The sequence below is a fragment of the Podarcis pityusensis genome (genome assembly GCF_964106645.2).
Source record: "Podarcis pityusensis genome assembly, chromosome: 9".
Classification (NCBI taxonomy): domain Eukaryota; kingdom Metazoa; phylum Chordata; class Lepidosauria; order Squamata; family Lacertidae; genus Podarcis; species Podarcis pityusensis.
The window spans coordinates 72,449,742-72,458,383 of NC_138034.1; positions in this window are offsets into that span (position 1 = coordinate 72,449,742).

Sequence of the window (8,642 nt, forward strand, 5' to 3'; positions counted from 1 at the left end):
TCCAATGCAAATAAGGACATCCTATTCCATCCCCTTCAACATTTCTCCAATGAAAATAGGGACATCCTATTCCATCCCCTTCAACATTTCTCCAATGAAAATAGGGACATCCTATTCCATCCCCTTCAACATTTCTCCAATGAAAATAGGGACATCCTATTCCATCCCCTTCAACATTTCTCCAATGAAAATAAGGACATCCTATTCCATCCCCAACAACTTTTCTCCAATGAAAATAAGGACATCCTATTCTATACCCTCCAACATTTCTCCAATGAAAATAAGGACATCCTATTCCATACCCTCCAACTTTTCTCCAGTGAAAATAAGGACATCCTATTCCATCCCCTCCAACATTTCTCCAATGAAAACAAGGACATCCTATTCCATACCCTCTAACATTTCTCCAATGAAAATAAGGACATCCTATTCCATACCCTCCAATATTTCTCCAATGAAAATAAGGACATCCTATTCCATCTGCTCCAACACATCTCCAATGAAAACAGGGACATCCTACCATACCCGCCAACATTTCTTCAATGAAACTAGGGATGTCCTAAGGAAAAACAGGACATTCCGGGATCGGATCAGAAACTGGGAAGGCTTCTGTAAATCCAGGACTGTCCCTGGAAAGAAGGGACACTTGGAGGGTCTGACCCTGGCACCTTCTGCATGCAAAGCAGATGCTCCAACACTGAGCTCTGGCGCATCCTCTCATCTGCTTTGGGTGCTAAAATGTTAAAAGGTAAAGGGACCCCTGACCATTAGGTCCAGTCATGGCCGACTCTGGGGTTGCGGCACTCATCTCGCTTTATTGGCTGAGGGAGCTGGCGTACAGCTTCCGGGTCATGTGGCCATCAGGACTAAGCCGCTTCTGGCAAACCAGAGCAGCGCACGGAAACGCCGTTTACCTTCCCGCCGGAGCGGTACCTATTTATCTACTTGCACTTTGAAGTGCTTTCGAACTGCTAGGTTGGCAGGAGCAGGGACCGAGCAATGGGAGCTCACTCCGTCACGGGGATTCGAACCGCCGACCTTCTGATCAGCAAGTCCTAGGCTCTGTGGTTTAACCCACAGCGCCACCCACGTCCCTCGCTAAAATGTTAAGCCACCTTCAATACCAATTCCTGACTAGGCAAAGGCAAACTGTGGTTCCTGCCAAGAGCTGGAGTCAACGCGGCTTTTCCTTTGCTCAGTTCATGGCAAGGCAGAACGACTGGCAACGACTGGTCTCGATTTGTGAGCCTTGAAGCCAAACAGACAAGCAAACAAATTGACGGTAGCCCACCAAGGACGTGATAAACACCTCGGTTTTGCTAAAGCTTGGGCCTGCACAAATAGGCATGAATTGTTAGTGTTGACGAGACTGAGCCAGAGCCAGACCAATGGTCTGACTACATATAAGGCAGTTTCCTATTTCTTGAGAAAAGCACTTTTGCTCAGTGGTTGGAGCACCTGTCTTGGGTTCAATTCCCAGCACCTTCAGATAGGACTGGGAGAAACCCAAGTGTGCATTGGCTCCAGCTTCTAGGGGCCAGCCCTTTGGGAGCCCCCAATACCCCCCCCCCCCAATGTTCAGAATGAGAGCCTTTGAAAGAAGGAGCCACCAGCCACTGAAGCTGCGCTGCCGCCACGTTCAGCTCAGCTCCCTGGCTCCTCCTGACGTGTCACTGCACCTGCCCACCCCAGTCTAAACCACTGAGCCTCTTGGGCTTACAGATCAGAAGGTCGGCGGTTCGAATCCCCGCGACGGGGTGAGCTCCCGTTGCTCTGTCCCAGCTCCTGCCCACCTAGCAGTTTGAAATCACACCAGTGCAAGTAGATAAATAGGTACCACTGTAGCGGGAAGGTAAACGGCATTTCCGTGCGCTCTGGTTTCCGTCACAGTGTCCCGTTGCACCAGAAGCGGTTTAGTCCTGCAGGCCACATGGCTCAGAAAGCTGCCTGTGGACAAACACCGGCTCCCTCGGCCTGAAAGCGAGATGAGCGCTGCAACCCCAGAGTCGCCTTTGACTGGACTTAACTGTCCAGGGGTCCTTTAGCTTCTTCTTTTTTCTGTGCAAGTCGGTGCATCTGCAGATGTGAAACCTTGGAGAGCTGCTGCCAGCCAGTGCAGACAATAGCTAGATGGAACAATGTCTGGTTCAGCAGAAAGGCAGCTTCTGATGTCCCGGCGATTGTAATATGATAAGTGCAGGCTTGTGTGAATCACAGGGGAAGAGAGGGGGATTATTGGATTCATAGAATTGTAGAGTTGGAAGGGACCATGGGGGCATCTAGCCCAACGCCCTGGAGTGCAGGAGATGGTTGTTCTTTTTATTCTGTCTTTTATCAGGGGGTTTGGGCTGGGTGTTCATCAGTATGCGGATGACACCCAGCTCTACCTCTCTTTCAAATCAGAACCAGTGAAGGCGGTGAAGGTCCTGTGTGAGTTTCCTGGAGGCGGTTGGAGGATGGATGGCGGCTAATGGATTGAGGTTGAATCCTGACAAGACAGAAGTACCGTTCTTGGGGGACGGGGGGAAGGCAGGTGTGGGGGACTCCCTGGTCCTAAATGGGGTAACTGTGCCCCTGAAGGACCAGGTGCGCAGCCTGGGAGTCATTCTGGACTCACAGCTGTCCATGGAGGCGCAGGTCAATTCTGTGTCCAGGGCAGCTGTTTACCAGCTCCATCTGGTACGCAGGATGAGATCCTCCTTGCCCGCAGACTGTCTCGCCAGAGTGGTGCATGCTCTGGTTATGTCTCGCTTGGACTACTGCAATGCGCTCTATGTGGGACTACCTTTGAAGGTGACCCAGAAACTACAACTAATCCGGAATGCAGCAGCTAAACTGGTGACGGCTGCCAAGACCACATAACACCGGTCCTGAAAGACCTACACTGGCTCCAGTACGTTTCCGAGCACAATTCAAAGTCCTGGTGCTGACCTTTAAAGCCCTAAACGGCCTCGGTCCAGTATACCTGAAGGAGTGTCTCTACCCCCATCGTTCAGCCCAGACACTGAGGTCCAGCTCCGAGGGCCTTCTGGCAGTTCCCTCACTGTGAGAAGCCAAGTTACAGGGAACCAGGAAGAGGGCCTTCTCGGTAGTGGCACCCGCCCTGTGGAACACCCTCCCACCAGATGTCAAAGACTTTTAGAAGACATCTGAAGGCAGCCCTGTTTAAGGAAGCTTTAATGTTTAATAGACTATTGTATTTTAATATTCTGTTGAAAGCTGCCCAGAGTAGCTGGGGAAACCCAGCCAGATGGGCAGGGTATAAATAATAAATTATTGTTGTTGTTGTTGTTGTTGTTGTTGTTGTTGTTGTTGTTGTTGTTGTTATATCTCGTGAACTGCCCTGAGACCAGCAGGTATAGGGCGGTTTACAAACAGCAACAGCATCAACAACAGGCACAAGCACGGACACTCTCAAAAAGCTGTCCAAGTCGAGGGAGGAGCAGGCAGTCTTCTCCGTGTGATCCTACGAGGTACCTGTTAATAGTAAAGTCGCTGTTTACTGTGAGGACGGGCTGTTTGCCAAGAACTTTCCCTCCCGGGAATCAGAATGGAGGAAGCTGACGATAAGATGTGGGCCCAGAAATATCCTGACTTATTAGCATGTGCCTTGCAATCTTCTTAAAAATACGCGAGATGATTCATCTCCCCATCTGGCTTGCAGGACGCTCAGACTGTTCAGAGGAATGAGACATTATTAGTTGATCATGTCTAATTATAGCCCAGGTGCTCAGGGGAAAGATCCCAATTTATCCTCACAACGGCCTTGCAAGGTAGGCTGGGTTGAGACAGGGAAAGCCTTGCTGGGCTCAATCTTGCCTAGCCAGTTTCTTTCTTTCTTTTTTTCCAAAAAAATTTATTCATTTTATAACACAAATAAAGAACACAAACAAACAAACAATACAAACAAATTCTTGTCATATCCTTATTTTTCTAAACATTGTTAAGTGGGCTTCCCCAAGCATATGTTTTCAAATATTCCTTAAACTTCTTCCAGTCTTCTTCCACCATCTCCTCTCTCTGGTCTCGGAGTCTCCCGGTCAGTTCGGCAAGTTCCATATAGTCCATCATCTTCATCTGCCATTCTTCGATAGTTGGTAAATCGTGTTTCTTCCAAATCTTCGCTAGCAATATTCTCACAGCTGTTATGGCATACAGAAAAAAAGTAACATCCTTTTTGGTCACCTAGCCAGTTTCATGCTGAGTGTGTGTGTGAGCTCCATGTCTTTCTGGTCCACATCTACCATTTTGCTGTATTTAGACTGAAATAACACAGCAATGCTTCTTGGGAGAAAAGCAACGACAAACCTAGACAGCATCTTAAAAAGTAGAGACACCACCTTGCCAACAAAGGTCCGTATAGTAAAAGCTATGGTTTTCCCAGTAGTGATGTATGGAAGTGAAAGCTGGACCATAAAGAAGGCTGATCACCGAAGAATTGATGCTTTTGAATTCTGGTGCTGGAGGAGACTCTTGAGAGTCCCATGGACTGCAAGAAGATCAAACCTCTCCATTCTGAAGGAAATCAGCCCTGAGTGCTCACTGGAAGGACAGATCCTGAAGCTGAGGCTCCAAGACTTTGGCCACCTCAGGAGAAGAGAAGACTCCCTGGAAAAGACCCTGATGTTGGGAAAGATTGAGGGCACAAGGAGAAGGGGACGACAGAGGACGAGATGGTGGGACAGTCTTCTAGAAGCTACCAGCATGAGCTTGACCAAACTGCAGGAGGCAGTGGAAGACAGGAGTGCCTGGCATGCTCTGGTCCATGGGGTCATGAAGAGTCGGACACGACTAAACGACTAAACAACAACAACACAGCAATGGTGTTCACTAGCTAAAACTGGTGAATTCTGATTTCCAAGCCTCATTGAGTTCCCCCGATCCAGCTGCTCTGCTACTTCACCACAGCCAGAGAGGAGGGTTTGTGTGGGGCTGACTCCTCACTGATAATCTGAACTTTTACCTTGAAAATTAACCATCAATCGCCATTTTCAACTATCTCAAGGGCTGTCACACGGAGGAGGGAACAAGCTTGTTTTCTTCTGCTCCGGAGGATAGGATTCAAGTTACAAGAAAGAAGAATCCAACTAAAAATCAGAAAAACTTTCTGACAGGAAGAGCTGTTTGACAGTGGAACGGTCCCCTTTGGGTGGATATGGACTCTCCTTCCTTGGACATTTTCCAGTAGAGGTTGGAGGGCCATCTGAAATAGATGCTTTAGTTGAGTTTCCTCCATTGCAAGGGGTTGGACTAGATGACCCGTGGGGTCCCTTCCAACTCTACAATTCTTCAGTTCTATGATTCTACTGTGTCTGACCCATAAGAGAGCCTGTCCTCTTCATCTCGTGGCTGCCGAGCTTACTCAGGAGGAGTTTTCTTTTTCGTAAAGAACCTCATCAAACGATTTCTTTTTGAAAGTGCAAGTACGCCATGTGTAACACTGAAAGGCTGGTTAGACAGGACTCAACGTTGCCGAAGCCATGCTGATTCTTTGTCAGCGAGGCTCATTCTTCGACGCGCTGGGTAATTTTATTCTTGACAATGCTTTCCACTCGTTTTTCCCCCACAGCAGATGTCAAGCTAATGAGCCTGCAATTTCAAAGGTCCTTTTTGGTATTAGATTGGCCACTTTCCCAGACCTTGGGTATGGAAAATGAACTTGGGCGAGTAAGAGGCAATGTGATAGAAGTTTTTAAAAATTAACTATGGCTTGGAGAAAGTAAATAGAGAAAAGATTTTCTCTCTCTCTCTCTCACTAGAACTTACTGGTATCCAATGTAGCTGAGTGTTGGAAGATTCGGGACAAATATAATAAACTAACGAAATAAACATCTTAGAGGAATAAATAGAAAATGTCATAAACTGTGCGATAAAATCATGACAGCATAATAAGTACAATGAGAACGATTGGAAGTTTTCTTCATTAGACTTTATTGGATAGGATATGATGCTATATAAATAACTGGCTTTTTTAACTGATTTTTTTTTGCTACTGTTAATTCTTTTTATGTCTTTTTTCTTTTCCTCCTTTTTTTCTTTTTTCTTTTTCCTTTTTGGGTTCAACGCTGATGTACCCATCTGTAATGTATGATTGTATTTTAAATTAATAAAGACGATTTTTTTTTTTTTAAAGGAAGATTTGGGACAAATAAAATAACGTACTTCTTCATGCAGAGGCTTGACAACCATATGTCAGGAGTGCTCTGATGGTGTTTCCCGCTTGGCAGGGGGTTGGACTCGATGGCCCTTGTGGTCTCTTCCAACTCTATGATTCTATGATTCATGCAGCGCTTATGGAACTCCCCGCCACAGGAGACAGCGATAGGCACCAACTTGAATGGCTTTATAATAGGATCGACAAATTCATCGATGTGAGGCTTGTCAATAGCTACAATGGCTATGCTCTGTCTCTGTAGCTTCCAAATACCCGTTGCTGAAATCCACAAGAGAGGGCACTCGTGCTTGTAGGCTTCTGACAGGCATCTGGTTTGCTACTGTGAGAACAGGACGCTGGACTCGATGCTGGCTACTGATCATAGAATCACAGGCTTGTAGAGTTGGAAGGGACCCTGAGGATCATCTAGTCCAACCAATGCAATGCAGGAATACGCAGCTGTTCCATATGGGGATTGAACCTGCAACCTTGGCGTTATCAGCACCACACTCAAAGCAACAGAGCTGTCCAGCTGCGCTAAATGGGATGCAGTTATCCTGTGAGATTTCGTGATCCAATTCTCCAACAAAAAAACTGTACAAAGCTTAATACAGTGGTACCTCGGGTTAAGTACTTAATTCGTTCCGGAGGTCCGTTCTTAACCTGAAACTGTTCTTAACCTGAAGCACCGCTTTAGCTAATGGGGCCTCCTGCTGCCGCCGCACCACCGGAGCACGATTTCTGTTCTCATCCTGAAGCAAAGTTCTTAACCCGAGGTACTATTTCTGGGTTAGCGGAATCTGTAACCTGAGGCGTTTGTAACCCGAGGTACCACTGTATACATGGGGAAAGTGTACACCAAGATCCTTATATTAATTAAAAGAACATACACAATTTTTCTTAACACAATGAATTCTGGCATGCTATTTTCACTAATGTAAAGATCTTTTGGTACACTTTCCCCTATTTCTACACATTTCTTACACAGATGTTGAATGTATTTTCTTTAAAATAAAGTCCTCACCTGGTGTCCAGATGCATTAAGTTTAGCTGAAGAATGTTGGGATTACACTGCCCATCAGCATAGACTATGGGTGTATAACCAGGAGATGTTTAGATGTTGTTGTTGGGCTCCAGCACCCATCAACACCACCCATCTTGGCCAGTGTCTGAATGATGGGACTCAGAGCTCAATGACATCTGAAGGGCTGCAGATTCCCCATCTCCAGTGCAGACAATATTGAGCTAGGTGGACTCACGGTCCGATTTCATATAAAGCAGATTCCTACATTCCTTCTTACTTTAGCTAGTAGGTGAGTTAACTAGTTTGGAAGAAAAGGTGATGGGAATCATTTTATGTAGGAGCTATCTGGGCCATTCTCATGTTGTTATGGCAAATAGCACGTTTTTGTTAGAAGTTCAGCCATTTCACATTTGAGTCCCTCTAGCCTGATACCATCAGGACCCTGTGTTTCATCAGTGTTTAATTTGTAAAAAGGGCTTAGAATCCCTCATAAGCCACAGTCGCATTTCCCTTTCATCACATCACAGAATTCTAGATTTGAACCACGAAGGTCATCCAGACCAACCCTAGACAATGCAGGCATCTTTTGTCCAATATGGGACTCAAACCCATGACCTTGAGATCAAGAGTCTTGTGGTCTACTGATTGAGCTATCCTCCACTTTCTGCAGCATATTATTCCCAACCAAAGCCAACCAGGCAGGTTTCTCCTCCATGAATTTATCTCCTTTTTTCTTTTTCTAGCCATCTAAACCAGCAGCCATCCACACAGCATCTCCTAGAGCAGGCTTCCTCAACCTCGGCCCTCCAGATGTTTTGAGACTACAATTCCCATCATCACTGACCACTGGTTCTGCCAGCTAGGGATCATGGGAGTTGTAGGCCAAAAACATCTGGAGGGCTGAGGTTGAGGAAGCCTGTCCTAGAGAGACTCCTTTGTTGGGAGTCGCTGAAACCGTGTGCAGCTCCCCCAAGTGGTAAACCCCAGAACTGCAGGAGGCGTTTCTTTCCTATTTATTTACCTGTTGAATTTGCGATACCGCCATTCATCTGAAGATCTCAAGGTGGTTTGCAGCATAAAAAAGCAGAATTAAACCAGGAGGTACATAATAATAATAAAAAAACAAGAATGTGAACAGGTCCTGGACTTGCTTCACCCACCAAGGTGAGCTTCCACTGGATCTACCTGGACAGCAAATAATCCTCATAATTCCATGTGATTCTACTTGAATATCCCACCTTTCCTGCATCCCTTCCAACTGTTCTATGGTTCTATGTGAGAGAAAAATCCCTTTCTCCTGAAGGAAACCCTTGAGTCTGCCTTAATGCTAACGGACATGATGAGAGATGCTTGTTGTTTGCTTCTGGTGAGGCATAAAAGGATTCGGAGCGTGTGTGCGTTCGGGTGTGGGGACTGGATTAGAGAAATGACTTTTGGAACGGACGGGCCAAACGTTAAGGACAA